We start from the raw sequence: 27,489 nt of genomic DNA on the forward strand, positions 1-27,489 counted from the left end.
TCAACTTCCCCAAATATATACCATATAATCAATCTGCAAAACCTTTTCAACAAGGACCAGCTGTAGGCAGAATAAGCAATTGTTCAGGGCCTCAACATTGCCCTGGGGCCTCATTGGTCCAGATTAACAAAAAGGACAATAATATTCTTAGGCTGTTTACAGATTATGACAAAATCACTTTGCTGAATAAGCACCCTGAGTCTATCTAACTATTCTATAATTTAAGTTTCCACAGAGTACATGGGGTGTTGTGGAAGTGGGGGCATACACCTGTATCTTGTTTTGTCTAACAAGTGTTCTGTGTTTCAGTGAGTGGCAATAAGGATAAAACGGGGAGAGACAAGAGACATGAGAGAGAGACACAGAGATGCAAGTGTGCGCGCATGTATAGCAAAATACAATTGCTGAAAATTGAAAAGGAAAATACAGTGCCATTTGAGCTGTCCCAAGCCTGCTCCAAGGCTGTTCCAAGATGGGAGCATCTCCTCATTTCCAGCCCAACCCCATAAAGTGTCAAAGGTGTGGAAAAAAATATTCAATCTGTAAAAATACAGTGGGGGAAAATAAGTATTGAATTGTTGAGTAAATATATTTCCAATAAGGATATTCACATGAAAAGTTCACCAAACTTTGGTATTAACTCAAGAAATCCACACATATAACGAAATCCAAACAATAAAGTCCATAAATAAAGTTATGTGTAATAAAGAGGAATGACACAGGGAAAAAGTATTGAACACGCTAACTGAAATTTATTTAATAGTTAGTGGAAAAGCCGTTGTTCGTAACGACAGCTTCAAGGTGCTTCCTGTATGAAGAAATTAATCAGCCGCAGTATTGAGGTGTGATTTTGGCCCATTCTTCTAAACATATTGTCTTTAGATCAATTAGCTCAACTGGATTCAAGTCAGGTGATTGATTTGGCCTTGATTTTTTTTCTCTGAAATCAATTGAGAGTTTCCTTTGCTGTATGCTTTGGATCATTGTCCTGCTGGAAGCTCCATCCACGTCTCATCTTCATCACCCTGGTGGATGGCAGAAGATTTTTCTCAAGAATCTTCCGTTGAAGAGCTCCATTCATTGTTCCTTCGATTATATAAAGTCTGCCAGTACTATTTGATGAAAAACAGCCCCACACCATGATGCTTCCACCTCAAAACTTCATTGTTGGTATAGTGTTTTAAGGGTGATGTGCAGTGCCATTTCTTCTCCAAACATGGTGTGTAGTATGACAGCCAAAAAGTTCAATTTTGTTAGTTTACTACTTTGCAATTATGTATTTTATTAATGTTTCTGATGACAATGTAAAATTAGGCATATTCTACTTTTTGATTTTCAGACCGTATAGAGTGAAAAAAATAGGTGTTGTGGGGCTCTATTGCTTCTGATAGTTTACAGCCTGTTCTATGCATAGTTTTAAATGCAAATTTAAAATACAAAACTTACTTGTTATTGAAGAGTCTGATATTTTACTTTTTTTTTTTTTTAATTTTCAATGATCAATTGTTATTTTATTACATTCATCTACAATAGCTGTAGATTCCATTAATGTGAATTGTTATAAATAACAAAACATATTTCTGTGAAGCACAAACAGACACAAAGAAAAAAAAATAATGAGTAGAGTTAATTACTAATAATTGTAACTATCTGTACTAGTATTTTTTAAGTATTGAACATGTGTAAAAGTGATCATGCAGAGAAAGAGATAGAGAATAAGAAAGAATGATATTTGAAGAAGAATGAGATCTGTCATTACATGATAATGATGTTAATTATGCTGTCTATCTCTCTGCTGGAACGCTTGACAAGAGGATCTTTCTGCATAATTACACACTGATTGGTATTCCAAATAAACAGAATAACTGAATAACGTCAAATGTCTGCCATTACTGAAAGCAAGATGTCAAAATGGAAATTAAATGACTGTGATCTTTACTACACAATTTTTTTGTTTTTCAAATTCTATAGCATGGTATTTTATGTGCATGTGAGCTAATTACACTTACATTGAAAGAGGGAAATGTACTCACTACACAGGTCCAAATAAGGGAAGGACTTTCCTTCTGGTGAATGTGCTAAATTTGGGAACAATAATTACTGATGTAATTAAATATTTGCTTCATCACTCATTAAAGCTGTTTAAATATATAGGCAAGAATGAAAACTCATCACTGAGTGACATTATTATTATTATTTTTTTTGCTTGCTGATGCAGTAAGTTGTAAACACAGCTTAATGTTTTCTTCAGAGAGAAATTACAATGAGATACAAAACTAAAGTCATGAAATCTTAATGTGTGTGTGCAAGGTGTACTTTTTTATGCTTTAATTATACTTTCTTGAATTTGAGAATTAATTAATTGTGCTGATGTTCTGGTTTATTTACACATCACACTGAAGATAACATGTCCATTCTATAAGGGACAAGCTGACCAAGCAGACATCTGCTATGGTTACAGCTCAAGCAAGTGGAGTTCCTACTGTTGTTCTAAGAATCAACATGGCATTGTGTACATGTGTACCTTGATATACTCTGCTATATGAAAGTTTGTGAACCCTTTAGAATTTTCTATACAAAGTATGCATTTGACATCACATTTACCGGAACTCGGGGGCGCATGGTGGCTTAGTGGTTAGCACGTTCGCCTCACACCTACAGGGTTGGGGGTTCGATTCTCACTGTGGCCCTGTGTGTGCGGAGTTTGCATGTTCTCCCCTGCTGCTGCTGGGGTTTCCTCTGTGTGCTCCGGTTTCCTCCCCAGTCCAAAGGCTGATTGGCATGTCTAAAGTGTCCATAGTGTGTGAATGTGTATGTGATTGTGTGCCCTGCGATTTATTGGCACCCTGTCCAGGGTGTACCCTGCCATGAACGAATGTCTTTTATTGTCACTATACACATGTACAATGAAATTAAGAGCCACTCCTTTTTTGTTCCGTGCCAACATGTACATAAAATAAACAAGAAGAATAAACAAGATAAATAAGATAAATAAATAAGATAAATAAACAATAAATAAACAAGATAAATAAACAAGATAAATAAACAAGATATTGGGGCGGATGGGGGAGGTAATATGAAATGGACAGTTTTGAGACACTATATACATATGCATTGAACTCGGTACATGTATGTGTTTAGAATGGTAATAGCTTTTGGGAAAAAACTATTCTTAAATCTATTAGTCCTTGTTTTGATGCACCTGTAACGTCTCCCTGAGGGCAACTGATTGAACAGATCAAAGCCAGGGTGAGAGCTGTCCTTAATGATGGCTTTTCCTCTGCTGAGGCAACGGGAGGTGTAAATATCCATCAGGGAGGGGAGAGGGCAGCCAATGATCTTCTGTGCTGCTCTTATTACTCTCTGAAGCCTCTCCCTGTCTGCCGCGGTGCAGCTACCGTACCACACCGTGATACAGTATGTCAGCAGGCTCTCGACGAACGAGCGGTAGAAGATCAGCAGCAGATTGAGGTCCAGATTGTACTTCCTGAGAACCCTCAGGAAGTGTAGCCGCGTTTGAGCCTTCTTAATAACCGCTGTGATGTTGTCCGTCCAGGAGATGTCTGCAGAGATAAGGACGCCAAGAAACTGGAATGTGTGGACCCTCCCCACACACTCACCATTTATGAAAAGGGGGGCCAGCTCAGTGTTGTGCTTCCTGAAGTCTACAATGAGCTCCTTGGTTTTCTTGGTGTTTAGAGCCAGATTGTTCTTTGAACACCAGGCTGCCAAGTTTAGGACTTCCTCTCTGTAGGCTACCTCATCTCCTTTTGAGATGAGTCCGACTACTGTGGTGTCGTCAGCAAACTTGATAAGATTATTATTGTGGACTGGACTACAGTCGTATGTGTAGAGACAGTACAGGAGGGGGCTCAGCACACAGCCCTGTGGAGAACCTGTGCTCAACGTGCGAGTGGAGGAGAGGTGGTGTCTGAGTCTCACTGTCTGAGACCGGTTGGTGAGAAAGTCCTTTATCCAGGCACATGTGAGGGGTGGGAGGCCAAGAGTGACCAATTTGGTGATGAGAATGTCCGGAATGATTGTATTAAAAGCCGAACTGTAATCCACAAAAAGCATCCGGACATAGCTCTGTTGCTGCTCTAGATGTCTCAACATGTAGTGGACAGCTACGGCGATAGCATCCTCTGTGGATCTGTTTGCGCGATATGCAAACTGATAAGGATCGAAGTCTGGGGGGAGATAGTCCTTGATGTGCTGAAGAACCAATCTTTCAAAACACTTCATGATAACTGGAGTGAGTGCCACAGGACGATAATCATTTAGGCTAGTGGTGGGCAACTTCTTTGGCACTGGGATGATTGTGGCTGATTTAAGGCAGGACGGGATGACTGCTTGGTCCAGGGAGAGATTGAAGATTCTGGTAAAGATGTGGGCAAGCTGGTGGGCACACGATCTGAGCACCTTACCAGGTACTCCGTCTGGGCCAGCAGCTTTCCTGGGGTTCACTGCCAGAAACATCCGTCTAACATCGTGTTCCCTCACAGTAAGTAGAGTGGTGCAGGAACCAGGAGGGGATGGAGGCAGGGCTGGACTGGTACGGGAGCCAGATGAGGGTGGAGGTGAGGCTGGAGCAGATGAGTGCTGTTGTTGTGATGTTTCAAAGCGAGCAAAGAAGCAATTTAGCTCTTCTGCCAGCATCGCACTCAGGTCTCCTGTTGTCGCATCATGGCCTCTGTAATTCGTGATGTTTTATATGCCCTGCCGCACCTCCCGTTTATTTTTGCTGGACAGGTGGGACTCTATGCTCCTCTTATAGACCACCTTAGCTTCCTTAATACCACCTTCCAGGTTGGCACGAGCGGCTCTGTACAGAGCTCTATTACCAGACCTGAAGGCAGCGTCGCAGGCTTTGAGGAGTGTGCGGACCTGTTTGGTCATCCAAGGTTTCTGGTTATGGAAAACCCGAATGTTTTTGTCCACAGTCACATTTCCGATAAAGAACTTGATATAGTCCAGTACCGTTCCTGTTAATGTTTCTAGCTCTTGATGTTCAAATAAATCCCAGTCTGTCTGTTCGAAACAGTCCTGTAGTTTGCAGAATGCATCATCAGGCCAGGTGGTAACAGTCTTTATAGTGGTCTTGACACTGCGTCTGAGGGGGGTGTAGGCAGGGGAGAGCAGGAGGGAGAGATGGTCTGATTGGCCGAGGTGGGGGAGAGGTATGGCTCTATACGCATGCTTAATGTTGGAGTACACATGATCCAGAGTGTTCGCCCCTCTAGTAAAACACTTAACATGTTGATAAAATTTCGGGAGTACAGTCTTCAAGTTCGCCTTATTAAAGTCTCCTGCAATTATGTGAACACCGTCGGGGTAAGCCTGCTGCTGTTCGTTTATGATGTTCAACAGGAGAGAGAGCGCCGTGTTCACATTGGCATCGGATGGAATATACACACCCATGATAATCACTACTGTTAGCTCTCTCGGTAGAAAAAAGGGCCGACATCTTATAGACATGTACTCGAGGTCAGGGGAACAATGTTTATCTATAATTGTTCCGTTATTACACCTTGTGCCTGATGCTTGGTGGGACAGGCTCCAGGTTTCTCCTGCCCCTGAAAAGGATAAAGCGGTAGAAGATGGATGGATGGATTAACCGGAACATGCCATGGTCACACCCATTGAGTGGCAAAAAGACTGAGCAGCAGCATTAGTGTACAGTGTGAATTCCGCAAAAACACAAAAAACGCATCTAAAATGTGAAAAAGATGTTGTGCGATCAGCTGTGCTAACAGATTCAACAAGAATTCAGAGCTATCATTTTACAGAGTGCCAAAAAACCATTCACTCCTTCTTTTTCTAAATCGAGCGGTGTAAGTGTAAGTTCTTTTGCCATGTGGTAATCATGTATTACAATGATGAATAATTTGCTACATATTTCTTTTTAAATGCTGCCTATTTCTATTGATGAATAATGAGGGCTCATTCATTCTCTGACAGTGTTTTACTTTCACAAATATTTAACATTAGTAAATGAAAGCAGTGTGAGCGACAAACAAACTAAGACTAGCTAGGTTACCAGATAAAATTATATAATAAAATAAAAATACCTGTCCACATACTGCCAGAATATTTATTTTTGTTCTTGTCACTTTAATTTATCCAACAAATCTTGCCTTGAAGTAGGACCAAGGCTTTTGTATGCCTTCAGGATTTGCTTAGTGTATTTCTCCGGCCTCGAAATCAGGTACATATAAATGTCGGGAAAACTGATTTCTGGCTGCATGCCAATATCCATGGACCACAGGTTCTTGGGCAAGTTGTAAGGGTTAATTTCAAGTCCAACTGCCTTTAATTTAAGCTTATAATCATTAGTTATACTAGTGATTTTGCAGCTTCCCCTATTAAAACTAGCCATTTTGCTGGATGTTTTGCCACTCAGTCCGGCTGAGCGTGCGTGTTCCGGCGGAAAAGTGACATCAATGCATACACTCTAAATATCTGCATAAATATGACCTAAAACACCAACAGATCGTCACACAAGTCCTAAAAGTAGACAAAGAGAACACAATTAAACAAATGAGACAAAAATATTAAAAATGTTATACTTGGTCATTTACTTATTGAGGAAAATGGACCAATATTACATATCTGTAAGTTGCAAAAGTATGTGAACCTTTGCTTCAGTATCTAATGTGGCCCCCTTGTGCAGTAATAACTGCAACTAAATGTTTCTGGTAACTATTGAACAGTCCTGCACATTGGCTTGTACCCCATTCCTCAGTACAGAACAGGTTCAACTCTGGGATGTTGGTGGGTTTCCTCGCATGAACTCCAAACATAACGCTTCTCATTTAAACCAAAAACTTGTATTTTGGTCTAATCCATCTACAAAACATTTTTCCAAAAGCCTTCTGGCTTGTCCACGTTATCTTCAGCAAATGGAAACAGGCAGCAGTGTTTTTTTGATGACCAGTCACTTTCCATGCCACCCTCCCATGCACACCAATGTTATTCTGTGTTCTCCTGATGGTAGACTCGTGAAAATTAACATTAGATAATGTGAGAGAGGCCTTTAGTTGCTCAGAAATTACCCTGTGTTCCTTTGTGACCTCATGGACTACACATCATGCTCTTGGAGTGATCTTTGCTGGTCGACCACTCCTGGGGAGGGTATAAATGGTCTTGAATTTCTTAGAGGATCACATACTTTTGCCACTCACAAATGTAATATTGAATCGTTTTCCTTAAGAAAGAAATGACCAAGTATAATATTGACTCATTTTTAAATATATATATATATATATATATATATATATATATATATATATATATATATATATATATATATATATATATATATATATATATATATATATATATATACACAGTATCTCACAAAAGTGAGTACACCCCTCACATTTTTGTAAATATTTGATTATATCTTTTCATGTGACAACGCTGAAGAAATGACACTTTGCTACAATGTAAAGTAGTGAGTGTACAGCTCATGTAACAGTGTAAATTTGCTGTCCCCTCAAAATAACTCACCACACAGACAAGCAGACTAAGGACATGGAGTACTGGAACCATGTCCTGTGGTCTGATGAGACCAAGATAAACTTATTTGGTTCAGATGGTTTCAAGCGTGTTTGGCTGCAACCAGGTGAGGATTACAAAGACAAGTGTGTCTTGCCTACAGTCAAGCATGGTGGTGGGAGTGTCATGGTCTGGGGCTGCATGAGTGCTGCCGGCACTGGGGAGCTACAGTTCATTGAGGGAAACCATGAATGCCAACATGTACTGTGACTTACTGAAGCAGAACATGAACAGTATGCAGTATTCCAGCATGATAATGACCCCAAACACACCTCCAAGATGACCACTGCCTTGCTAAAGAAGCTGAGGGTGAAGGTGATGGACTGGCCAAGCATGTCTCCAGACCTAAACCCTATTGAGCATCTGTGGGGCATCCTCAAATGGAAGGTGGAGGAGCACACGGTCTCTAACATCCACCAGCTCCGTGATGTCGTCATGGAGGAGTGGAAGAGGACTCCAGTGGCAACCTGTGAAGCTCTGGTGAACTCCATGCCCAAGAGGGTTAAGGCAGTGCTGGAAAATAATGGTGCCACACAAAATATTGACACTTTGGGCCCAATTTGGACAATCTCACTTAGGGGTGTACTCACTTTTGTTACCAGCGGTTTAGACATTAATGGCTGTGTGTTGAGTTATTTTGAGGGGACAGCAAATTTACACTGTCATACAAGCTGTACACTCACTACTTTACATTGTAGCAAAGTGTCATTTCTTCAGTGTTGTCACATTAAAATATATAATCAAATATTTACAAAAATGTGAGCGGTGTACTCACTTGTATGACAATGTAAAGTAGTGAGTGTACAGCTTGTATGACAGTGTAAATTTGCTGTCCCCTCAAAATAACTCAACACACAGCCATTAATGTCTAAACCGCTGGCAACAAAAGTGAGTACACCCCTAAGTGAAAATGTTCAAATTGGGCCCAATTAGCCATTTTCCGTCCCCGGTGTCATGTGACTTGTTAGTGTTACAAGGTCTCAGGTGTGAATGGAGAGCAGATGTGTTAAATTTGGTGTCATTGCTCTCACACTCCCTCATACTGGTCGCTGGAAGTTCAACATGGCACCTCATGGCAAAGAACTCTCTGAGGATCTGAAAAAAAGAATTGTTGCTCTACATAAAGATGGCCTAGGCTATAAGAAGATTGCCAAGACACTGACACTGAGCTGCAGCACAGTGGCCAAGACCATACAGCGGTTTAACAGGACAGGTTCCACTCAGAACAGGTTTCGCCATGGTCGACCAAAGAAGTTGAGTGCACATACTCAGCGTCATATCCAGAGGTTGTCTTTGGGAAATAGACGTATGAGTGCTGCCAGCATTGCTGCAGAGGTTGAAGGGGTGGGGGGTCAGCCTGTCAGTGCTCAGACCATACGCCGCACACTGCATCAAATTGGTCTGCATGGCTGTCATCCAAGAAGGAAGCCTCTTCTAAAGATGATACACAAGAAAGCCCACAAACAGTTTGCTGAAGACAAGCAGACTAAGGACATGGATTACTGGAACCATGTGCTGTGGTCTGATAAGACCAAGATAAACTTATTTGGTTCAGATGGTGTCAATCATGTGTGGCGGCAACCAGGTGAGGAGTGCAAAGACAAGTGTGTCTTTCCTACAGTCAAGCATGGTGGTAGGGTGTCATGGTCTGGGGCTGCATGAGTGCTGCCGGCACTGGGGACCATCCTCAAATGGAAGGTGGAGGAGCACAAGGTCTCATGATGTCATCATGGAGGAGTGGAAGAGGACTCCAGTGGCAACCTGTGAAGCTCTGGTGAACTCTATGCCCAAGAGGGTTGAGGCAATGCTGGGAAATAATGGTGGCCACACAAAATATTGACACTTTGGGCCCGATTTGGACATTTTCACTTCACATTTCACAAAGTGAGGGGTGTACTCACTTTTGTTGCCAGCGGTTTAGACAGTAATGGCTGTGTGTTGAGTTATTTTGAGGGGACAGCAAATTTACACTGTCATACAAGCTGTACACTCACTACTTTACATTGTAGCAAAGTGTCATTTCTTCAGTGTTGTCACATTAAAATATATAATCAAATATTTACAAAAATGTGAGGGGTATACTTACTTTTGTGAGATACTGTGTATATATATATATATATATATATATATATATATATATATATATATATATTTACACGATAAAAAAACAATAATAATAAAAAGTACAAAAGAACAATAATAGGATAGATTTTAGTTTTAGAGGAGCGTATATTGAACAAATAACTACAGCCCAATTCCGAAAATGTTGGGACGCTGTGTAAAATGTACATAAATGTAAATAAAAACAGAATCCAATCATTTGCAAATCTCATAAATGCATATGTTATTCATAATAGAACATAGCAAACATATCAAATGTTTAAACTGAGGAAATGTACCATTTTAAGAAAAAAATAAGGCATTTTTAATTTGATGGCCTCAACACGTCTCAAAAAAGTTGGGACGGGGGCAACAAAAGGCTGAAATAATAAGTGATACTAAAAAGAAACAACTGGAGGTTAATTGGCAACAGGTCAGTAACATGATTGGGTATAAAAAGAGTATCCTAGAGAGGCAGAGTCTTTCAGAAGTAAAGATGGGCAGAGATTCAACAATCTACGAAAAACTGCATCTACAATTTGTGGAACAATTTCAGAATAATATTCCTGAACATAAATTTGTGAAGACTATAAATATATCATCATCTACAGTACATAATATCATCAAAAGATTCCGAGAATCTGGAGAAATCTCTGTGCACAACGGCCAAGGCAGAAAATCAATATTGCATGCCCATGATCTTTGGGCCCTCAGGTGGCACTCATTAAAAACAGGCATGATTCTGTAATGGAAATCACTGCAGGGGATGAGAAACACCTCCAGAACTCACTGTCTGTGAACACAGTTTGCCATGCCATCCACAAATACTGGTTAAAGCACTATCATGCAAAGAAGAAGGAACATGTGAACATGATCCAGAAAGGCCAATATCTTCTCTAGGCCAAAGCTCATTTAAAATGGACTGAGGCAAAGTGGAAAACTGTTCTGTGGTCAGATGAATCGAAGTTTCTTGCTAAGATACTCTTTTTATAATCAATCATGTTACTGACCTATTGCCAATTAAACTAATTACTTACAAAATGTTCCTCCAGCTGTTTCTTTCTAGGAATACTTACTTTTCCAGCCTTTTGTTGCCCCATCCCAACTTTTTTGAGATGTGTTGCGACCATCAAATTCAAAATAATATTTTTTTTCTTAAAATGGTACATTTACTCAGTTTAAACATTTGATATGTTTTCTATGTTCTGTTGTGAATAACATATGGGTTGAAGAGATTTGCAAATCTTATTTAAATTTATTTAAATAATTTGCATTACATATTAGAGAGCTGAATTCTCTAATGGCAGAGGGAAAGATATATACATATAAGCAGTAATGACTTATGTGTGTGTTAAGTGACATTATATGTATGTATGTATGTATGTGTGTATATATATATATATATATATATATATATATATATATATATATATATATATATATATATATTCACACACATTATACATACATATAATGTCACTTAACACACACATAAGTCATTACTGCTACACTGCTACACTTTTTATGGTTGCCATAAACACTACTGCAACTTTTTGCGTTTTGTTAGTTTGTTCACTGATTCAACATGAATTGCACATCTCATTCATGGACATTTTTATTTTGTTGGCTTGTCTTGCATTTTGCTTAGTGTACTGTCTATTGATTATTATTTATTGTTGATTGTTGGTTGTTGAGCTGTACCAAATTAGAACCACAATGTTGTGTGGCAATGTCGAGTCTTGTATTCTTGTTTAAATACACAGGTGCTGAACATCTCATATAGATGTTTTGAGTAAAATATTATTTAATATGTTGCTATGCAATGTATGCTTGTGCCAGAACATTATATATTCACTTTAATGAAACTGCCCTGAGAATACACACTCCTATCCTTGTGTATCTCCTTTATTGTTATTGTTATTGTTGTCATTTTTGGTGGTGGTGGTGATTATTTTAAATAACTGTCACCTTAGTTATGTTGTCAAACTCTGGTGACATTGTGCAGCAGATATGTTTAAAAACACAGACAATTTCCATTCTGATAGCTTCACTTTCAGCATGAAAGGACATAGAGAGAGAGAGAGAGAGAGAGAGAGAGAGAGAGAGAGAGAGAGAGACAGACAGACAGACAGAAAGACAGACAGACAGCCTCGTTACTTGGCCAGTGGAGGCTGTTGATGCTGAATCAGCTGTTCTTCACTAAACCATGGAGACAAAGTCTGACAGACACACACACACACACACACACCCAGTCAGATACTTAACACACTTAAATTTGTTTCTCTTCTAGGTGTCATGAAAGCCATCAGCTGTGATTATGGTTTAGTGTGTCAGATGCACAGTGATGTGTCTGCGAATGGAGACTGTGTTTGGAATAAATGATGACATAGCAAATGTGTGTTACAGTCTCTCCATTATGGTGCATATTTTCAGGTGCTCTGTTCATAATTCATAATTGCTGATTTGCTGATGAACAGCAGCTTTTGTTTTAATCACTTTTTTGGAAATTTTTTAGTTTCAATTCTTACATTACAGCTCTATGGGGATTGTGTGTGTGTGTGTGTGTGTGTGTGTGTGTGTGTGCGTGTGTCACAAGTTCCCCTTTAAGCAGCGCGCTGTGGAGCATGTGAGCGCGCGTGCACGAGCAGGTGAGCGAGCACCTGCTTTTCCCTTGTTGACAATCGTGACATTTCGACACGTGCACTTGTTATGTTTCTGTTATGTCTCCTCCCTGTTCTGTCATTGGTTGTTGTTTCACGTGTGTCTGAATTGCCCTCAGCCGTCAGCCATTACAACGCTGATTATGTTTGTATATATACCGCGCGCCTCCCAGCACACGACGCGGAATATTAGATAAAATAGATTAGAGTAAATAGTCATAGGTTTAGTTCACGCTGGTTTCGCCGCTCCCAGTTCATAGTCATAGCTTATGTTTCATGGTTTGTGTCTCGACCCTGTTTTCCGTGACCACGACCTTGATTCCTGCCTACCCCTGTGTAAGCCTGTTTGCCGATTGCCTGACCTCTTGCATGTTTATGGATTACGTTTTTTGGATCACTTTTTGGATTTACCTGCCTGTGTCTCTCTTGAATAAAACTGTTCCTACTGCACTTGCATCCGTCATATCTCCGTTGTGTCACGATAAGTGACAGCGTGTATCAGCACACAGTGTGGCAGGAGTAAAGGTCAACAAAACCAGGCAATCTCTGCCTGTCATCTTCAAGAAAACAAAAATACAATTGGAAATTAAAAAAAAAAAAAAAAAAAAAAAACCATTTAAACCATCTTCTTGTCCTGACAGGAGCAGCTTGTTACTCACTCTCTCTCTCTCTCTCTCTCTCTCTCTCTCGCTGTGTGTGTGTGTGTGTGTGTGTGTGTCAGCCCTCAATGTGCCAGAAGTAAAGGTCAACAAAAAAAGGCAATCTCTGCCTGTCATTTTCAAAATAAAATAAATGATAATACTAATGGAAAAAAATTAAACCATCTTCTGGTCCTGACAGGAGCAGCTTGGTACTCACTCTGGTTCTCTCTCTCTCTCTCTGCACTCTCATTGTTTGTGTGCGCGCGTATGTGGGTGTCTGTGGCTGTGTCTGCCGCATGTTAATCACTTACTGTTGCAGTTCCTCGCAAACACTTATACAAATCCTCATAAAAAAGTGCATTTAAAGATCCTGTAAAAAGTATACTTAATATGAAAAGCACATTGTGGTGTACTCAAGAGGACAAGGGCCAAATTGACAGGTAACGCGTGATGATTCTCACCTGTATCGTATTACCGCGAGTTTAGTTAAACAGCAGGGAAAATAAGCATTGGACCCGTCAACATTTTTTTCCAGTAAATATATTTCAAACGAGGTTATTCACATGATATTTTCAACAGACATCAGTATTAATTCTGGAAATATAAAGAATTCACAACACCAAAGTCCATAAATAAAGGTATGTCTAATAAAGTGGAATAACACAGGGAAAAAGTATTGAACATGCTTCCTGAAATTTAATTAATACTTAGTGGAGATGCCTTTGTTTGTAATGATACCTTCAAGATGCTTCCTGTTTAAAGAAATTAATCGGCCGCAGTATTCAGGTGTGCCCCCCACCCCCCCCATTTCCTGCTTCTTATGTTGGCACCTTTTTCTTTGTTTCTCTGTTGACTCATGTGTGGATGGATAAAACCCATCACCGTTTGTGCATTCCTTTGTCTCCTCACCATTTGTGCATTTACATACCTTCCTATTACATGCAAATATGCCCTTCCACCTAGCCTGTCAATAGTTAACCCATTGTCTCTGTTGTGTATCAAGCCTGATATATACTCTGCCTTTCTTTGAATAAATGAGAGATCTTACCATTTCAACTTCGTGTATTTGTGTGTCATTTGGCAAAATCTCCCAAGGCCTTGGTGTGGGAAGTGTGTAAAAAGGCGAAGGCGCCATCTTTCTTGTGTATTTTCACCTTCTCTCTTCCTAAGAATCGTAACCCCGAGATAAGTTTCAAATCCTAACAGTTTTCTGGGGCTCATCTGGGATAAGATTCATAAATCCGAACAGTTTTCTGGGGGCTCGTGCCATGATATCTACTGAGAGGTAAGCATAATTTCAGTTTTTGTCCTCTGCCTTGAAGTACATATCTCATGTGTCCCAATTGTACTACTTGTATTGCATAAATATTCTGTGGTGTTCTGTGGAAGCAATTGGAAGTAACTATTAGTTGAATCTTTATCTTTATTTTGGCTCTCTGACTCTAAGGAGCCAGAAGAGTGTGCCAAGAGGTGCTTGCGAGCTACCTCTCTCCATCGATGACAGGTAATTTAGGGGGGCCGGCTTTGCCATCCATGCCATGTAAGGCCACCTTGGTGTTAGTGGGTCTTGCTTGTGGGTCACTGCATATAATGGCAGTGTTACAGGCCATCCAAGCAGACCTGCTGAGTGAGCATATGGCGGCATTCAGTTAGTTCCTTTCTCGTTGTGTCGAGTTCACCCGGGCATCCACGAGTGGAGCCCGGGCCAGTGCTAGTGCAAGGGAGGCACAGAAGGCGAGTGCGGCGGCCTGCCTCCCCCCGCGGAGAGCCAGGGAAAATGGGTGGCCACAGTCGCAGCCTGTTAATAGGCCTGATCTAAGAATGACAATAAAGTCCAAGCAGACAAAGAAGGAGCTGTGTTAAGGGGCTGCAGAGGGACGAATCAGGGGACATGAGATTGTTAGGGCAGTTAACCCGTAGTACTGCTGTAGGGCCTCCCCTACCCAAGGCTGTCCCCAAGTTTTCAGTGTTCTCTGGTCAGCAAGATGTCATAGGGCAACGAAAATCTGATGCTTTCCCTCCAGTAGAATGTGGAAGTTTAGTGACCTTAACATCACTAAAACAGTGGGCAGTGGTGGCTTAGCGTTTAAGGCTCTGGCTTACTGATCGGAAGGTCAGGGGCTCAAGCCCCAGCACTGCCAAGCTGCTTAACTCTCTCTGCTCCAGGGGTGCCGTATCTGACCCCAGCTTCCTGACCCAACATGCATAGGGTCAATCCTATCAACATTGAGCAAGATAAAGCTGGATCTGGGCATCCCCTCCAGTCTCTATGAGAGACTGTTGGGGCTTATGGCAGCAGCAGCCAATGTCATACCATTGGGCCTATTGCACAGGAGACTGTTTCAGTGGTGGCAGAAAAGTCTGGGGTTAGAAACCTGTGAGAGTAATCAGTGTCACGCGGTGATGCCTATGTGCTCTGAGAATTTGGAGATGTCCGCAGTTTCTAGCCTCACATCACACTCTAGGGGTGTCTCCTTATTGCAAGATGGTAATGCCAGGCACCTCCCTCACAGGCCAGGGCATGGTCTTAGATGGCTGTCCCTCATCTGGATTGGCATATAAATCGGCCAGAAATGCAGGCCGTATTTCTAGCACTGAAATTATTTCTTCCTCAATTGAGAGGTCACCATCTGTTAGTTGTGACAAACAACACAGTGGTGCTCTCATATATCAACCACCAGGGAGGATTATATTCATGCCCCTGTTCAGGCAGGCGCAACTAATTCTTCTCTGGGTAGAGGAAACGCTTTTGTCAGTGAATGCAATGTACATTCTGGGTGACTGGAATGCGGGGACAGACATCCTGTTAAGGCAGGTGCTGAGGCCCAGGGATTGGAGGCTCCAGCCTCAAGTGGTGGAGTCCATATAGTGGAGGTTCAGCCAAGTGGAAGTGGATGTGTTCGCCTCTGAGGATACAACACATTGCCCGCTGTGTTTCGCCCTCACTCCTCCCACCCTATTGGGGCAGGACTCCATGGTGCACACGTGGCCGAGGTCACATCTGTACATTTTTCCCATGATCGCTCTGCTTTGCCTAGAATTTGCCAAGACTGTCTATTTCTGCTACGTTTGCCAGCTCAAATATTGTTCTCAGAAACAATATCCCTGCTAGATGGCACTCCTTCTGAGATTCCCATCTGCAAGGATCTACTGTCTCAAGCCAGAGGGCTGATTTATCACCTTCAGCCGGAACTATGGAAACTGTGGGTCTGGCCCCTGAGGGGCACCAGCTCAAAGATTCTGGTCTTGCAACTGATGTTGTAGAGACCATGTTGGATACTAGAGCACCATCCACAAGGAAATTGTATGCTCTCAAGTGGTGGCTTTTTGTCTTGTGGCATGAGGAATGTCAGCTAGACCCAGTGAACTGCGCAATAGCTACAGTCCTGGAGTTCTTATAAGAACGTTTCTCAGGAGGGTTGGCTCCTTCTACAATCAGGGTTACGTGGCCGCTGTTTCGGCCAGCCACGCCCCGGTTGATGGAGCCTCTGTGGGGCAACATCCTCTAACTTCGAGGTTCATGCGTGGTGTCAGACGGCTGAGGCCCATCTGCAGGCCACACATACCTTCCTGGGACCTTTCTGTGGTCTTGGAAGGTCTGTCAGGCCCCATTTGAGCCCTTAGAGTCAGCCTCTGAGAATCTTCTGACTCTAAATGTAGCTCTTCTACTGGCCCTGACATCTCTCAAGCGAGTGGGATGTCTACAAGCTCTCTCTGTTGCCCCTTCCTGCCTTGACTTTAACCCTGGATTAGCCAAGGCCTTCCTGTATCCTAGGCCATATTATATTCCTAAAGTTCCTACATCGGCTGCCCACCCTATGGTGTTGCAGGCTTTCTGCCCTCCTCTGTTCCTCACACTGGGAACAAGAGAGGATGCACCTGCTGTGTCCAGTAAGGGCTCTCTGTACTTACGTCCACCGCTCTGGCCAGTGGCGTAAGTCGGAGCAGCTGCTGGTCTGCATTGGCAGCCACAGTAAAGGTGATGCTGTGTCAAAGCAGTGCATCTCTAATTGGATAGTGGAAGCAATCTCTATGGCTTACGAGGCGTGCGGTCTCGCCACGCCTCTGGGCATAAGAGCTCATTCCACTAGGGTGGTCGCCTCCTCGAAGGCTTTGTCCAAAGGGGTATCCTTGCAGGATGTGTGTGCTGCTGTAGGATGGTCTACGCCACACACATTCATTCGTTATTACAGCCTGGTTATTCATTCCACCCCGGGCACGAGTGTCTTGCAGTGACCCTTGGGCTTGGATCTTTTTGAACAGGCCATACCCTCGGTATGATGGAGTGGGTATTCCCAATCCCATACTGTTATGCTAAATGCAACGTCGAAGTTCCCTTTGGAAGGGAACGTGGGGGTTACGCATGTAACCTTGTTCCCTGAGAAGGGAACGAGACATTGCATAGCTCTGTCATACCAGGGCAGGCCTGTGAATTGCGTCTTCGCTTCAGATAATAGAGGATGGCTGCGTGGTTCACAGGTGCCATATATATATTATGCGACGTGCTTAATTGCCACATCACCTGATCATGGCAGGCCTATAAGTAGAGGCATGATTTTACACAAGCTTCAGATACCGGTCATGCGCGCAAGGCACTTCCCGTACTGTTATGCTAAATGCAATATCTCGTTCCCTTCTCAGGGAACAGGGTTACATGCGTAACGCCAACGTTTTCTGCAGTGTGAGGAATTGACTTTCACTGGGTAGAAAAAAAGCTCATCCAGCCTTAGTAATTACTTCAAGCAGCGCTTTATATGCTGCTCTCAGTTTTTAATATACCATTCTAGCTTCTCGGAGTCAGAGAAGAATTATTACTATTATTTTGTGTGTGTGTGTGTGTGTGTGTGTGTGTGTGTGTGTGTGTGTGTGTGTTTTTCCCTTTTGGCTTTCCATAGTGGAAGGAGGAGTTGAGTCACGGGTGAGAGCTGAGCCTGGAAGACAGAGCAAGAGATAGAGCAGCGCCTGTCTTCAGCTCCTCTTCCGGATCCATAAGAGATCCCTCAGACCTGAGACAGCTAGTTGCCTCGGCAGCGGCCAGCCCAGACCTGTGAGGCTCTGAAACCCAATTTGCTTTGGATTCCGAGAAGAGCGCAAGTCGCAAGCAGAGCTGCCTGATGTAGGCGTTTCAATGTGCAGCCTCTCGAGGCTGCCATCACATGCTCTATCCCTAAACACTTCACCCAGAAAGTGTGCACTATTCCCTGTGTTTAAACGGGAGCAAGCCATAACACACTTTCTGAATTCTCTCAGTCATATTTTTCTCTCTCGCTCATTCCTTTTTTTCTTCTCTTTTTTTTTTAAAGGGATAGAAAAGTTCTGAGATTTTGAGAAAAGATAGATAGGAAATGAAGCATCTTTTGTTTCTTTACACAAACAACCGACATGCAGTCTTGCTGAGGATAATAAGGCTGACAGCAGGGGTCACAGGTGCCATATTTATGTCACGCGACGCGCTTAATTGCCACGTCACCTGATCTTGGCAGGCCTATAAATAGATGCATGATTTTACACAAGCTTTAGATACCGGTAGCGTGTGCAAGGGCCCTCCCGTAGTGTTATGCTAAATGCAATGTCGAAGTTCCCTTTGAAAGGGAACACTATATGGTATGAAGTATACTTTAGTGTATTTGGGGTGACAAAATCTATGACGTGCCTTTTTTGACAAGCTATACTTTTTAATGTTGATTTATTCCTTTTGTTTCTCTTGTTAAACCCATTATTACTTGCTTCTTTGAAAAGGACATTAAAGGCTTAATAGTGGCTCAATCCTTCTGGCTTCTAAGGGCTAATCTAACGTAAGCTAATAAAGTTTAATAAAGTATTAAACTGGTCAAATGACATAGAAAATGGAATGAAACCAAGGGGAAAATTATGAGAACAAATGTTGATGTGAAAAGGTCACAAAAAGGTCACAAAACAAGAGACTGGAATACACACTTGCTACATACTCATTTATAAAGTCTGTTTCCATACAGCACATTGAGAAGTGGAGATATCTGTAAAATATTCAGTGGTGTGTGAAAGTTTGTGAACCCTATGGAATTTCCTATATATCTAAAACATCACTGGATGGACACAAGTCCTAAAAGTAGACACATTGAACCCAGTTAAACAAATGAGAGACAAATATTATACTTGGTCACATATTAATTGAGGAAAACGGTTCAATATTTCATATCTGTGAGTGGAAACAGTAGGTGATCCTCTAGGATTATAAGTTAAATTTAAAGGTGAAATTACACTCAGGTGATTTCAATCAATGATCTGATCAGGTGTGAGTGAGCACCCTGTTTTATTTAAAGAACATGGATCTACCAGAGTCTGATCTTCACAACAGATGTTTTAGTAAGTGTATCATAGCATGAACAAAGGATATTTTTGAAGACCTCAGAAAAAAAAGAGTTGTTGATGCTCATGAAGCTGGAAAAGGTTACAAAGAGTTTGGACTCCACCAATCCACAATCAGATAGATTGTATACAAATGGAGGAAATTTAAGACCATTGTTACCCTCCTTAGGAGTGGTTAACCAACAAAGATCACTCCAAGAGCAAGATGTGTAATATTCTGTGAGGTCACAAATAAGCCAGTGTAACATCTGAGCAACTGAAGGCCTCTCTCACATTGGCTAATGTTAATTTTCATGAGTCCACCATCAAGAGGACATTGAACAACAGTGGTGTGCATGGCAGGGTTGCAATGAGAAAGCCATTGCTCTCCAAAAAGAACATTTCCATCTGTCTGTAGTTTGCTAAAGATCACATGGACAAGCCAGAAGGCTATTGGAACAATTGGATTGGTGGGAACAAAATAGAATTTTTGGTTTAAATGAGAAGGGTTATGTTGGGAGAAAGGAAAACGCTGCATTCCTGCATGAGAACCTTACTCCATCTGTGAAATATGCTGTCAGTAGAATTATAGTTTGGGCCTTTTTTGCTGCATCTGGGCCTGGACAACTTGCTATCATTGATGGAACAATGAATTCTGAATTATACCAGCAAATTCTAAAGGAATATGTCAGGAGATCTGAATCTGCAGCAAGACAATGATCCTACAGTAAGCACACAAGTCATTCTAAGAACGGTTAAAGAAGAATGAAGTTAATGTTTTGGAATGCCCAAGCCAAAATCCTGACCTTAATCCAATAGAAATGTTGTGGAGGGACCTGTAGCAAGCAGTTCATTTGAAGGAACCCACCAACATCCCACAGTTGAAGCTGTTCTGTACTGAGGTTTAGTTCCAGTTATTGCTGCACAAGGGGGTCACACCAGATACTGAAAGCAAAGGTTCACATACTTTTGCCACTCACAGATATGCAATATTGGCCCACTTTCCTCAATAAATAAATGACTAAGTATAACATTTTTGTCTCATTTGTTTAGGACTTTTGTGTGAAAATTTGGTGATGTTTTAGGTTATATGTACTGTATGCAGAAATATAGAAATGTCTAAAATGTTTCATAAACTTTCAAGCACCACTGTAGGTGACAAAATGCATAAAAACTCTTTTTTTCTGACTTCTACTCATAATCAGCATGACAGGAGTAGTTAATGAAGAGATGTTTGTCTTTGTACTCATGGGTGATTTCCCTGGTAACACCAATATTTTATTTAGTCTCTCTCTCTCTCTCTCTCTCTCTCTCTCTCTCTCTCTCTCTAGAGACTGTCAGGAAGAGATGTCCTGACAGGCAGATGCAAGTGGAAGGAGTTGCATGGGTGATAGATAGGAAATGAATTTGTTCAAAGCCTTTACACACAGCAGGCTGATTGATTTTTTGACGAGATGACCAGTTCTCCTGCACTCGGGAACAAAATGCGCCTAATCGATTTCCATGAAGACATCTGTCCCTTTCAAAACTTGAATTGGACATTATGGCACTGCAGTGAAAAGAAGTGAGGCTTCAGAGTTTTGCTAACTTTCTGATAAACTGGTTAAAAAGAAAGAAAATTAACCCTCAAAAGCACACCCTAGTAAGAGGACTTTGTTAGAAAATGACAGTTTATATATATATATATATATACATATACACACACACACACACACACACACACACATTTTCACAGGCTCGATAGACGTTTGACTGATAAGCAGTTTCCTGGCCAGGTGTGTCCTGTTTCCTTATTATTTCATGACACATTAAGGAGACATTAAAAGGTCTGGTGTTGATTACAAGCATTGAATTTGCATTTGTTAGCTGTTCATGGATCTCTCAATATGAGGTACAAAGAGGTGTTGATGCAAATGAAGGAAGCCATCATTACATGGAAAAAACAAAACAGACCTATCAGGGTATGTTTTAGGAATGGCCAAATCAACAATTCTGTACATTCTTAAAAAGAAGGAATGGACTGGCAAGCTCAGCAACACCAAATGACATTGAAGACCACAGAAGATAAAAGTAGATGAATGCAGAATTATTTCTTTTGTTAAAGAAAAAACCTTTCACAACATCTAGCCAAGTCAAGAACACTCTGGAGGAAGTAGGCATATCACTGTCAACAACTACAATCAAAAGACACCTTTATGAATGTAAATACAGGTAGTTTACCTCAAAATGCAAACCACTGGTAACCAGGGACATGCAGAAGGGGGGGGGGGCAATGGGGGCTCGAGCCCCTGCCCCTTTTCTAAATTATTTAAAAGTGCCCCTCTCAACGTTAATGAACAATTATATTACATAAAAAGCATTTGAATTCAAATTAACATGAGAGTGTGCACATAACACGAGCAAATAATCACAAGAAAGTCAGAGAATTTTCCTATTTATTTGTCTGACTCGAGTCTGCTGTCAGATAGTCTCATTGTCATGACATGATCACGATGAATCGTGCTTCAACAGGCAGACAGGTATGGTGAAACCACTAGCTCTTCTGGTAACCTTTTTGTAATATTAGAAGCATTTTATATGCTTATCGCCAGTAGTTTTAAAGTTGATTGAGAGGGAATGTGTTGGTACAGTAAGTACTATCTACTCCAGTTCATTAAATTTCCAGACATGCAAGTAAGCATGTTACATGTGTGCGTGTGTGTGTGTGTGTGTGTATGTATGTATGTATATATATATATATATATATATATAATGTTTGGCATGATGCCAAACAGACAGAGATGGCAGAGCTAATATGGTGAGTTAATAATAGACGGATAGTTGGAAAAAAGGCATTATATGTTCACAAAGAGTTAGGCTTGCTGCAGTAGTATTGCTGCAATTGCTGCAGTGTTACACGTTCTTCTGTTTGGCCATACACCGATTAACCTTGCCCCCTGTGGCAGTGCCCCATTGTCAATTTGTTTATATATATATATATATATATATATATATATATATATATATATATATATATATATATATATATATATATATATAAATATAAATATTTGCTACTCTACCACTTTCCACAGCCACAGTGGAGTGTTCATTCTCCAAGCTTGAGCTGATCAAGTCCAGATTAAGGAGTGTTTGTGGACAGGAAGGGCTATCTGACTTGGTGCTACTTGGGATAGAGAGTGACATTACTATTGACAAAGAGGAAGTCATCAACATCTTAGAACAGATGGTTCCCAACAGAAAGTTAAAACTTTGAGACTAAAAAGCCAGTTCAGCAAGCATTGCTGCAGTTTAATGGAAGTCAATGTACTGCTGCCAAATGTAAATTTAATTGTGAATTTAATAGTTTTACTGACTTTACAGTAAGTGACATACAGCAGATAATAATACTGTAGTTTTTATTTTATTTTATAATGTTTAAATTTTCTTTTAAAATTTTTTTTATTTCATCTCTCCACTAAAAGTTGCCATTTTGTTATAATTATTTCTATAAATGTAAAAATAAAATACCATTAGGTTATATTAGTAGTGTCATTCTCATATTCATTATTGTGAACACACACAGTCTGTTTACAGTGTCTACCAGGGTGATAAGAATATGTAGTTAAATTAAAGGTAGTAAAGTATTTGAAGTGGTAAAGTAGTAAAATTAGCTCTTTGGAGCCCTTTTTTACATTTGAGCCCCTGCCCCTGAGGAACTCTCTGCATGTCCCTGCTGCTAATACTCAAGGACAGATGGGCCAGATTAGACTTTGCTTAGAAAAAATCTAAAAATAAATAAATAATAAAAAAAGCGCAGTTCTGATCTAAGATACTGATGCAATCCAGGAGTTGAAGAGGAGCTGCACCAGACATTGAGAACTAGAAGTTGGATACTACTCAATGTCAGTGTATCCTGATAACCGTCAGTGTCAACAGAGTTGTAGATCATTCATTTCTTCAGGTTATGTGTCTTCACCTGTAGAAGTTGAGATTAAATATCCTGTCAAAATATTAAGAGACACTGATGCTGCCCAATTTCTTATTCTGGCAGGAGTAATACCCTGGGGTGTGCAAATGTCTTGTGGATCCCATGTATTTTGTCATGGTATTGGTATGGAGTATGTGATGTTGCCTTTGCATCAAATCCAGTACACTCTGGATTAGTCAGTGGTCTAATTAAGTCAGTGTGTCAATCATTGCCTGTAGATGGCATACACTTTATTCTAGGTTTCAACTTACAGTATCTCACAAAAGTGAGTACACACCTCACATTGTTGTAAATATGTGATTAACTTTTAATGTGACAACAATGAAGAAATGACACTTTGCTACAATGTAAAGTAGTGAGTGTACAGCTTGTATAACAGTGTACATTTGCTGTCAAAATAACTCAACACACATCCATTAATGTCTAAACCACTGGCAACAAAATTGAGTACACCCCTAAGTGAAAATGTCCAAATTGGGCTCAAAGTGTCAATATTTTGTGTGGCCACCGTTATTTTCCAGCACTGCCTTAACCCTCTTGGGCATGGAGTTCACCAGAGCTTCACAGGTTGCCACTGGAGTCCTCTTCCACTCCTCCAACTTCTGTTTGAGGATGCCCCACAGATGCTCAATAGGGTTTAGGTCTGGAGACATGTTTGGCCAGTCCATCACCTTCACCCTCAGTTTTTTAGCAAGGCAGTGGTCATCTTGGAGGTGTGTTTGGGGTCGTTATTATGCTGGAATACTGCATACTGATCATGCTCTGCTTCAGTATTTCACAGTACATGTTGGCATTCATGGTTCCCTCAATGAACTGTAGCTCCCCAGTGCCGGCAGCACTCATGCAGCCCCAGACCATGACACTCCCACCACCATGCTTGACTGTAGGCAAGACACAATTGTCTTTGTACTCCTCACCTGGTTGCCGCCACACACGCTTGACACCATCTGAACCAAATAAGTTTATCTTGGTCTCATCAGACCACAGGACATGGTTCCAGTAATCCATGTCCTTAGTCTGCTTGTCTTCAGCAAACTGTTTGTGAGCTTTCTTGTGCATCATCTTTAGAAGAGGCTTCCTTCGGGGACGACAGCAATGCAGACCAATTTGATGCAGTATGCGGCAAATGGTCTGAGCACTGACAGGCTGACCCCCCACCCCTTCAACCTCTGCAGCAATGCTGGCAATACTCATACGTCTATTTCTCAAAGACAACCTCTGGATATGACGCTGAGTACGTGCACTCAACTTCTTTGGTCGACCATGGCGATGCCTGTTCTGAGTGGAACCTGTCCTGTTAAACTACTGTATGGTCTTGGCCACTGTGCTGCCGCTCAGTGTCAGGGTCTTGGCAATCTTCTTATAGCCTAGGCCATCTTTATGTAGAGTAACAATTCTTTTTTTCAGATCCTGAGAGAGTTCTTTGCCATGAGGTGCCATGTTGAACTTCCAGCAACTAGGATGAGGGAGTGTGAGAGCGATGACACCAAATTTAACACACCTGCTCCCCATTCACACCTGAGACCTTGTAACACTAACAAGTCACATGACACCGGGGAGGGAAAATGGCTAATTGGGCCCAAGTTGGACATTTTCACTTAGGGGTGTACTCACTTTTGTTGCCAGCGGTTTAGACATCAACGGGTGTGTGCTGAGTTATTTTGAGGGGACAGCAAATTTACATTGTTACACAAGCTGTATACTCACTACTTTACATTGTAGCAAAGTGTCATTTCTTCAGTGTTGTTACATGAAAAGATATAATCAAATATTTACAAAAATGTGAGGGGTGTACTCACTTTTGTGAGATACTGGTGGTAGTTTACTGCCCATCCTAGAAGTTCTAGATAAACTGGAATGTTTGTTTCCATTTGACAAATGTCAGGGCTTAACCAAAGTTTTCCCTGTGTGTGCGATTACTAGGGCTCAGATACGAAAAGTTGCAATGTCATAGACTTCACTGATTCATTCTTGGCTAGGGAACCTACTAGGGAAGATGATTTAGTACCTCCTACACCACTGCTGTTGTGCAAAGTAGAAGTTCCTAATAAGGAAGACAAAGGAAAGCTGATTGTTCAAGAGCAGCTTATTCAGGCTCAACAATCAGAGACCAGTTAAGCGAGATGTCTCTCCACTGCTTGTGATCTTAAGAGTATAGCATCAAAACCAATTGGATTTTATCTAGAAAATGGGGTTTTAATGCATAAATGCTTCCCTAGTGTTGATGTAGTAGAAACATCAGTGCATCAAATTGTCATACCATCTGCATTTCATTATCAGATACTTCACTTAACTCATGACTTGGGCTGGACATTTTAGGAATTTGTAAGACTTATACTCATGTCCTTAAACATTTCTTCTGGCTTGCTTTAAAAAGTGATGTCACTAAATATTGTCAATCATGTCATGTTAGTCAGAGGGTAGGTAAACCATACAAGACCATTACACCTGCTCCGCTACATCCCATTGCAGCAACTGGAGAACCATTTACACGTGTTAGTAGAATGCGTAGGTCCTTTACCTAAAACAAAAACTGGGAATCAGTATTTGTTAACACTAATGTGTACAATAACACGTTTCCCTGAGGCTATTCCTCGGCATAAAATTATAGCAACAGTAACAGTCAAAGCTCTGATAAAGTTTTTTTTCAAGTTCTGGACTCGACTTTGAACTTCGACGTTGCGTTTAGCATAATACTATGGGAGTGCCTTTCATGCGCAACCAGCATCTGAAGCTTGTGTAAAATCATGCCTATTTATAGGCCTGCCATGATCAGGTGAAGTAGCAATTAAGCGCATTGCGTGATATAAATATGGCATCTGTGAACCACGCCATCAGCCTTGTTATCTTCAGTGAGACTGCATGTCGGTTGTTTGTGTTTAAAGGAACAAAAAGACGCTTCATTTCCTCTCTATCTTTTCTCAAAATCTCTGGACTTCCCTATCCCTTTGAAAAAAAAAGGGAAGAAAAAAAGGAATGAGTGAGAGAATTCAGGAAGTGTGTTATGGCTTGCTCCCCTTTCATCACGGGGAATAGTGCACACTTTCTGGGTGAAGTGTCTAGGGATGGAGCCTGCAACGGCAGCCTCGAGAGGTATGGTAATGCCTAAATTAAGCAGCTCCGCTCACGACTTGCGCTCTTCTCCGAAGCTGAAGCGAGTTGTGTCTCATAGCCTCGTGGATCTGGGCCGGCTGCTGCTGAGGGGAATGAACGGCATGGCTATTTAGCTATGCTGAAGGTGGAGGAGGCGCTTGCGAGCTACCTCTCTCCATCGACGGCAAGTAATTAGGGGGCCGGTTTTGCCATCCAAGCCACCTTGTAAGGCCACCGTGGCATTGGTGGGCAAAGCCCATGCAGTAGTAGTCTTGCTTGTGGGTCACTGCAGACAATGACAGTGTTGCAGTCCTACCAAGCAAACCTGCTGAGTGAGCTCGACATACGGCGGCATTCAGCCAGTTCCTTCCCTGTTGTGTCGAGTTAACCCGGGCATCCACAAGTGGAGCCCGGGCCAGCACTAGTGCGAGGGAGACACAGAAGGTGAGTATGGCAGCCCGCCAACACCCGCAGACAGCCAGGGAAACCGGCCGGCCACAGTCGCGGTCTACTATTAGGCCTGATCTGATAATGGTCATAAAGGCCAAGCAGGCAAAGAAGAGCGGTCCTGAGGGGCCGTGGAGGAATGTATCAGGGACAGGAGGTTGTTAGGGCAGTTAGCCCCCAGTGCTACTGTAGGGCCTCCCCTAGCCAAGGCTGTCCCAAGTTTTCAGTGTTCTCTGGTCAGCGAGCTGTCACAGGGCAATGAAAATCTGATGCTTTCCCTCCAATAGAATGTGGAATAGTTAACGTCACTAAAAGACCATCTGGCAGCATGGAAACTACTGCCAAATGTGTCTCCATGGGTTCTGTCTACCATAGAAAAGGGTTACCGGGTCCAGTTTACTTGACCCCCCCCCCCCCCCAGTTCAGAGGTGTGCTCACCACAGTAGTCAGCACAGACCAGAGCCCGACGTTAGTGCAGGAAGTAAGATCCCTCTTGGACAAAAGGGCCATAGAACATGTACCCCGTTCCCTGAGGGAGGGAGGTTTTTACAGCCGTTATTTCCTGGTCCGCAATAAATAGAGGAGTCTGCGTAGAAATATCGCTAGCTTTATCCCCTCACACCTTCACAAAGTGCATGGACGTCACTCTGGCTCCATTGTGACTCCAGGGCATCCGTGTACTAAACTACCT

The sequence above is a fragment of the Ictalurus furcatus genome, chromosome 4 (assembly GCF_023375685.1).
Source record: "Ictalurus furcatus strain D&B chromosome 4, Billie_1.0, whole genome shotgun sequence".
Classification (NCBI taxonomy): domain Eukaryota; kingdom Metazoa; phylum Chordata; class Actinopteri; order Siluriformes; family Ictaluridae; genus Ictalurus; species Ictalurus furcatus.